Source organism: Otolemur garnettii, unplaced genomic scaffold, assembly GCF_000181295.1.
Source record: "Otolemur garnettii isolate 467f Iridium unplaced genomic scaffold, OtoGar3 scaffold00026, whole genome shotgun sequence".
NCBI classification, from domain to species: Eukaryota; Metazoa; Chordata; class Mammalia; order Primates; family Galagidae; genus Otolemur; species Otolemur garnettii.
In genome coordinates this window covers 10,348,312-10,357,047 of record NW_003852421.1, presented here as the reverse complement: position 1 = coordinate 10,357,047, position 8,736 = coordinate 10,348,312, and positions in this window count along the sequence as shown.

The following is an 8,736-nucleotide window of genomic DNA, read 5'->3' as shown; positions in this document are numbered from 1 at the left end:
TAAAAATATGATAGGCAAGGCTGGGAGCGGTGGCTCATGCCTATAATCCTAACACTTTGGGAGGCTGAGGTAGGTGGATTGCTTGAGCTCAGGAATTCGAGCCAGCCTGAGCAAGAGTGAGATCCTTGTCTCTACTAAAAAAAAAAAAAAAAATTAGAAAAACTACCCAGGCATAATGGCATATGCCTCTAGTCCCAGCTACTTGGGGGGCTCGCCCAAGAGTTTGAGGTTGCTGTGAGCTATGATGATGCCACAGCACTCTACCCAGGGTGACAGAATAAGACTCTGTCTCAAAAAAGATATATATATATATATATATATATTTATGTATGTATATATGCAGGTCTATGACAGTATAAAACATGATAAATTAAGTATTTTCAGGCATAGAAGCAGGCATAAGAGAATGACAACACACACTATTTGGTTCAAAATCTCATTTCATTGGTAACAAGGCAATAAGCAAAAACCAGAAGTATCTAATTATTTTGGCATTGTTTAAAATAAATATTTCATCTACTGTGCCAATTCTTGAGATTTGCCCCAAATTCCATCCCAAGTAACTCAGACACTATCTTAAAGAAATTAAATTCTGAACAAATTAGTGGTCTCTTTATATCTACAACTGCTATAAAACTGAATTCTCCAGACTAATAAGGCACTGTGAAAAGTCCTCTTTGAATTAATGAAAGGTAATAAAAGTTCTTGGGCTGTGTGGGATTAACAGTAACACTCAAAAGTTTCGATTTTTAAATTATTCACAATACTAATGGGAAAATCTTATTGGATATTAATGCAACAGCAATGATTTTTACCAAGAAAAAATATAACAGATGGTTAATAAGGTTTATACTATCTAGAAACATAATATAATCAATTTTTTAAAATAAGAAATTATAGCCTAACCTTAAGGAAGCAACATCTATCCCTGATGGTCTATTAGTGGTCAGGATAAAAAGAAAAAGAAAGAAAGCAACAACTACTGCACAGATATGGAACCCAAAACGTCAGTTTTTAACTAAATAGGGACCAACTATTGGCCCCCCACCCTTGGATAAGCTGGCAATACAGAAATGCATATTAAACTTAATATTATCCATAACTCCCTAAACCATACACAAGACACAGCGGCTGACTTGCATATATATATATTTCTTACTCAACAGAAATGGTTAAAAGGTCCACTGTGAGAAATTTAGAGCAATGCAAAAGAAAACATCTTGTAACGTGTCAGAGTTGTGACAATATAATCATAGCTTAGTGTAAAGTCAATCCAAAGTAATATTCTACAAAAGAGTATAAAATAGTGTGCATTTAGGCTTTGCCAATTGCTTCAGATTTAGATTAAAAGGTACCAAAAATAAAGAAAAACAGACAAGTGCCTTAGAACAGTGGTTCTCAAATGTGGTCCCCAGACAGCAGCACCTAGGAACTTACCAAATATGCAAGTTCTCGCCCACCGCACCTCTTGATCTGTTGAACCAAATGGGAGTGGGATCCAGTCATCTGTGTTTTAATGAGCTCTCCAGCGATTCCAATGCACTCTACAGTTTGAAAATCACTGAATTAAATAAAAACGCAAAACTCAAAACTATTTCATGAACCTATTTTATAGGACAATAGCCAAAACAACAGAGTTAGCACCTCTTTGCATAGAACCTCAAACAGATGAAGGAAAAAAGGCAATTGAAGAAATTACTGATACTCTCTTAATGCCAAATAATATCAAAAACTATTGTTACCTTGGAAGAATATTATCTTTATCTTATTGATTTTAGATTTAAAATGTCAAAGTTTGTTCATGTAGTAAATGTTTTATTTCATCAAAAACAGTACTATTTGGTTATCAATAAAGTGATATACAAATATAAACAAACTTAGCTCATTCAGCTGTGTAAGTTTTTGCGGGAGAATATAGTAGAACCTCTGTAAGTTGACCACCCAAGGGACTGTGACAAACTGGTCAACATAAGGAACTAGGCCTACTGTATTGATACATACATGTGGTGTGTGTCCAGCCTATGAAAATTAGGTCAACTTAAAGAAGCGGTCAGTGTAGGGAGGTGGTCAACTATGGGGCTATGCTGTATTATTTTTGAATTGGAAGTTTCTTGGATTGGGGGTCCACTTTGCTAATCATGTCACTGTCTGAAGCTCTTTATGGGTGCCCCTTTGACTTTGCATGTCTCTTTCAAATCCATGATTATAACTCTTCCACCCCATGTGGAGGGACACTTTCCTTATCCTTCGCTAGGACAGCTCTTTTAACGACCAGGTCTAACCAGGGCTCTTTCATTCTCTCTAAACATACCCTTTGGGACAGAAAGACACTTCAATAAAGTAGTGGTCTTCAAAGTTGGAAAAAAATACTAGAACTTGAATAACATTTATTTTCACCTTGCATTATAGTTGATAAAAACTTACTCATGTTACATACATGGCTTGACTTGGATCCAACATGATCCTAGGTAACAAGGTTACCTACCATACAGAGGAGCCATCAGGGAAAAGCAGGAATCCACCACAGCAAAAATTTGTTTTGTTTTGTTTTGTTTTTGAGGTAGAGTCTCTCTTTGTTGCCCTGGGCAGAGTGCTATGGCTTCACAGCTCACAGCAACCTCAAACTCTTGGGTTCAACCAATCCCCTTGCCTCAGCCTCCTGAGTAGCTCCTACAAGCACCCACCACAATGCCCAACTGGTTTTTCTTTTTCTTATTTTTTTATTTTTAGTAGAGACAATGTGTCATTTTGCTCAGGCTGGTCTTGAACTCCTGAGCTCAGGCAATCCATTTGTCTTGGCCTCCCAGACATAGCAAGAATTTGTGGCAGCAACTTACCCTATTATTCATTTCTGGAGAATTGCTGGGAATTATAGTTCACCAGTGCTAATTAAATCAGTGTAAGAGTTATGATACCTATATTTACCTAAAGTAACCCTCACTGAATACACAGTGTCTTAACAAAATATACACCGTTATGAATTGAATTTGTCCCCTCAAAATTTATGTGTCGAAATCCTAATGCCCTGTGACTATATCTGGAGAGAGGCTCTTTAATGAGGTAATTAAGTTAAAGTAAGGCCATGAGGCTGAGTCCTAATCCAGTATGATTAGTGTCTGTGTAAGATGGGGGAAATTTGCTGGGTGCAGTGGCTCAGGCCTGTAATCCTAGCACTCTGGGAGACTGAGGCGCGTGGACTGCTTGAGCTCAGGAGTTGGAGACCAGCCTGAGCAAAAGCGACACCCCGTCTCTTAAATAGCCGAGCCAATGCCCAGTTCTGAGAAAGACCCTGGGAACTCTGGATAGTTTCCCTTGCAGCTCACTCAGAGAGTTTTCTTGGGTCCTCTCCTGTGTCCGCCTCATCCCTGTCACAGCTGGTTGGCAAGAGAACTCAGCCCACCTGAGAATGATAACACACTGTCCTTTCTGCCTCCAAAGAGCCTGAATCTATAAACAACCAATAGCCAGACCCTACACACACACACACAAACTCTGTCCCACAACCTGGCAAAAAAACAGCCCCTTACCTACAGACGCCAGCCTGGGAAGCCAGGCTGCAGTAGGTCAGACCACCACGCCTCGAAATAGTCCAGAAAGGCAAACAATAACTTCTTTAAAAATTGGCCCCAAACGACCGGGACTTGATTAATAACTGATAGCTTCCATAATTTTTGTCCTTTCTTTCAACTCTGTACCAATCAGAGGAAGACGTATGTGCCCCTTAATAGGGTGACCAGACGTCCAGATTTTGGCAGGGCAGTCCCACTTTTTAACAATTTGTCCCGCGTCCCGCGGCGTTTTAAAAAAGTCCCAGTTTTTGGAAAGAATGCACAAAGGGGCTGGAGAACAAGAAGGGAATATACGGTTTTCCACTGCCGTATGGCTGTTTCCCCAGAATATGAGTTTTATATTATTTTTGTTAATTTTATATGTTAAACTATAATAAATAATTGCTGAGAAGTGATTATCCAGAACTGCTTATCAAAGTTTGCCTTGTTGTCAGGCCCTGCCGGGCTCCGCCCCCCCCCCCCGCCTTGTTGTCCCGCCTTACAGATGTTAGAATCTGGTCACCCTACCCTTAACCAACTGCACAGGATGCCCCATTTCTAGTTGCTCACCACCAGCTTTGTAGTGCCAACAGCCTCTGATTGCACACACCCAGAGCCTCCTCAGGTTCATGCTAGAGCTTCCCCTCTCCTCTGCCTGCCTTTGAGTGGGCCAACAGAATAGTGGTGACTGACTCCCAGGCTCTGAATAGATCACCTTTGCTTCTTCCCATTTGGTTGATCTTTATTTCCATACTGCTGATCCCCAAACATAGTTAGGGATTCTGTTTCCACATACCCTCCTCTAGTAGTCTTGTTGGGGGTGGGGAGGCAGAGTCAGTCACTGTCTAACTCAGTTGTTCTCTCACCCACCCCGGATGCTCCTCCCAGCTCCCAGATATTTTGAATGTCTCTGAGGCAAGAACAAAAATGGCTCCGCAGGTATTCCTCCACATCTGCTGTCTAGGGTATGAATGTTACACTCTGAATCTCTAAAAAACAGGATATTCAAGGCCCGGTGCAGTGAGAAGCCCAGGTGGGTAGATTGCTTGAGCTCAGGAGTTCGAGACCAGCCTGAGCCAGAGTGAGACCCTGTCTCTAAAAGGAGCCAGGCATTGTGGTGGGTACCCATAGTCCCAGCTACTTGGGAGGCTGAGTCAAGAGGATTGCTTGAGCCCAGAAGTTTGAGGTTACTGTGAGCTATGATGCCATAGCACTTTACCAAGGTGATGAAGTGAGACTCTGTCTCAAAAAAGAAACAAACAACAACAAAAACCCACAAAATAAAACAGGATATTCAAAAACTTAAGAATCAAAACACGTTCAACTATAAGCTCTGTTGTGATATTTTAAGATGTATAGTAAAACCCATAAGCTGAAGCTTAATTCTTACCTTAATTCTTCCTTAGGGCACCTGTAATACCCTAAGGAATTAGAGAATTTAGGATTAAGAGAGACTTAAGCCATATGCCAATCAAATACAATGTACGCAGCTTATTTGCATACTGTCTCGAACAAACAAACTTTGAAAAGTATTCTGAGGCAGCTAAAGAAATTTGAATGCTGGTTGGATATCTGATAATAGTAAAGAATTATTGTGAATTTTAATTTATGAAAACAGTGTTGATGGTTTTTTTTTTTAGAGTCCTTTTTCTTTTAGAGAATAGTGAAATAGTTATGGATGAAATGATGACATCTGAGATTTGTTTCAAAACAACTCAGTGGTGAGGAAGATGGAGAGTAGGTAGGGGATTAATGAAACAGGAGTTTTTGATCTCATGATAATAATTATGATCTTTATCTTGTCACAAGCACAGAATAAGCACTTAATAAACCTTGTTGATTAACCAGTTTTGTTGGTTAAGTAACTTGAGTAAATTTTTCTTTCTTAATGGGTAAGAATAAATAAAGCTTTTATTTTCTCCCCTGCACACACATTGGTCAGGGACCTCTGAGTGTTAACAAATTGAAATTTATTCTGATTCACTTATTACGATAGCATTTGTGGGATTCTTCTCTCACCCTCTAGCTTCCCAGATTTCCTAAAAGAGAAAATATTTTTCTCTGGTAAATATATAGTTATTGGTTTTGTATTATGCCATTTCTTTCAAAGAAGAAATATTTTTTTTAAAAAATGAATACCTAATAACCATACAGATAAATTTGTACAAGATAACTCGTTTGGGTCGAGTAATTTTGTTTTAATCTCTAAACTCTTCAGGTGTCTGAAGAAAACCGTCTAGACATGTTCATCTAGAGACAAGAGCGTAAGTGCAAGAGTGAAGGCCTGAGAGGCCTGGCACAGTGGCTCACGCCTGTAATCCCAAGGCCGAGGCAGGTGGAGTGCTTGAAATCAGGAGTTTGAGATCAGCCTGAGCAAGAGCGACACCCCATCTCTAAAAAATAGCCATGTGTAGTAGTGGGTACCTGTTCTCCCAGCTACCAAGAAGGCTGAGACAAGAGAATCACTTGAGCCCAAGAGTTGAGGTTGTTGTGAGCTATGACACCACAGCACTCTACTGAAGGTGACAAAGTGAGACTATGTCTCAAAAAAGAAAAATAAATAAATAAAATGAATAAAAGCAAAACAAACAAACAAACAAAAATGAAGGCCTGTATTTACAGGTATAAATATTATGTTAAGCCATACAGATAAAATGTAAAGGTTGCAACAGTGTGATTCAGAAATACTTGCGGGAGGCGCCTGTGGCTCAGTGAGTAAGGCGCCAGCCCCACATACCGAGGGTGGCGGGTTCAAACCCAGCCCCAGCCAAACTCCAAGCAAAAAATAGCCGGGTATTGTGGCAGGTGCCTGTAGTCCCAGCTACTTGGGAGGCTGAGGCAGAAGAATCGCCTAAGCCCAGGAGTTGGAGGTTGCTGGAGCGACTCTGCTGCCCTCTACCGAGGGCGGAAAAAGTGAGACTCTGTCTCTACAAAAAAAAAAAAGACTAGAAATACTTGCCTGTTTTTCAGATGTGGAGAAGAAAAAAAGTATCTTCATTACATAAAAGGCTCCAGAATTTAAGAGGTGTATTAATTTTTTAGTCCTGCTATCACAAATTACCATAAACTGGGTGACCTAAAAACCATAAAAATTGATTCATAGCTCTAGAGGCTAGAAGTCTAAAATTGAGGGAACCACAGAGTCAGTTCCTTCTGGAGGCTTTGAGGGAGGATCTCTTCCAGGTCTCTCTCCCAGCTCCTGGTAGTTGCTGGCAATCCTTTGAGTTTGTAGATGCATCGCCCCAATGTCTGACTCTGTCATCACACAGCCTCCTTTCTCTATGCGCCTTCACCCAGCCTCCTTTCCGTGTCTGCCTGCATCTCTATCTTTTCAAGATGCCAATCATGGGCTACAGTTCATCCTAACCCAGTTTAGCATCATTTCAAATAATTATATCTGTAAAGACCCTAAGATCACATTATAAGGTTACAAGAGAACAGAAACATAGGGGAGACACCATTCAAATCAGCCTAAGAGGGAAATATTGGTGAATGAAAATACATGGAATCATATTTCATAACATGAATATGAGGTAGGTCTATGCCAGGGATAGCTGCACAATGTGTGATATGGTACTTACTCTAAGATATTGTCCCATAATCTGGGTCACTTATCTATATGATCTAAAAATGAAGTCAAATTAGGGTTTAAGTCAATAGCATCCAGTTTCTCACAATTCATCTGCTAAGAATCCACTCTTTTTACTCAATAATTCTAGTATTTGGCATAAATCATATTGTTTTTACAGCTTTGGCACATTGGACCACATTTGTCTATTAATAGTGGTAACCCAGCCAAGCACGGTTGCTCATGCCTGTAATCCTAGCACTCTGGGAGGCCAAGGCAAGATCACTTGAGCTTAGGAATTGGAGATCAGCCTGAGCAAGAGTAAAACCCCATCTCTACTAAAAAATAGAAAAATTAGCCAAGCATTGCGGTGGGTGCCTGTAGTCCTAGCTACTCAGGAGGCTGAGGCAGGAGGATCACTGAGCCCAGAAGTTTGAGGTTGCTAGGACCTATGCGGACACCATGGCACTCTACTCTGAGTAGCTGAGTGAGACTCTATCTCAAAAAAAAAAAAAAAATCCTGAAATCTAAGTTCCCAGATATCATCCAAGGGCAGGCCTAGCAAGGCAGGCCTTTTCAGAGATAGCAGTTTAGGCCTACTTGTTAACTCTTTCCTGCACACCCTTAGATTCGGCAGACTGTATACAGGGTCTGCCAAGCTCTCCAAAGACCAGGACGCTACTTTCTCTCAGAGCGGCATCTATTCCATTACACAGTCACCATCTTCCTTGGCACATATCTTTATTCTTACCCAGAGAGAGCAGCAGCAAATGAATGATAATATGGGGAAAACAGACTCTTTGTTCTGGTCCTGGCCCAGTATTAGAGCAGTTGATGAGTCAAGCTGCAAAGGGTAGCAGGAGTGTGGGTGGGGTCTGCCCTGGCAAGCCAGCTGGGCTGGCTTCCTAATGGGCCTGGTAATTATTGCACATGTCTCAGACAGGCCATCGTGGAGTAAGTCCAATGTAGTTGTAGGTGTGCAGTGACTAGGCATTTCGCAACATTAAATCTTTGAGACAACATAGCAAAGTGGCATCAGATAGTACCTGGGATCTAAATTTTAGATCCAAGTGATGTGGTTTGCAATCCTAAGAGGTGACGGTGCCAGACTTTGAGGATGACTTGATTGGGGTGACAGAGGGCTTGGTAAATCCCTGCCCCCCTACAGAGCTTCCCAGGACTTGAAGGACCTAGCCCTGGTTTGGCAGGATTGTATGACTCAGCCTTGCACCTGTCCTGTGAGGACGCCAGGGACTGGAGAAGCCTTGCCTGTGACATGTATTCCAGCCTGACATCATTTGCACTCTTTGTCAAAAGTCTGCATTTTGTGCTTGTCACATTAACTTTTACATTGGTAAGATGCATTAGTGGATACTCATTTTCTCCAGCCTTCAAACCCCCAAAGCAGTAACACTGGAGAAGTCAGGGTCTGAACAGGCTCCTGCTGAGAACTGGCTGGATCTGAAGTGAAGCAACGGGCAGGTGCCTGGAAATGGAACATATCAGCGCTTGGAGGCAGCAGTGAGATTTCGAGACTCAACTTCAGAGAAATTATCAGGATTAAAAGAAACAGATTGTAGTGTTGATTACTAAAGAACCAAGTTTGTGTGTGTGTGTGTG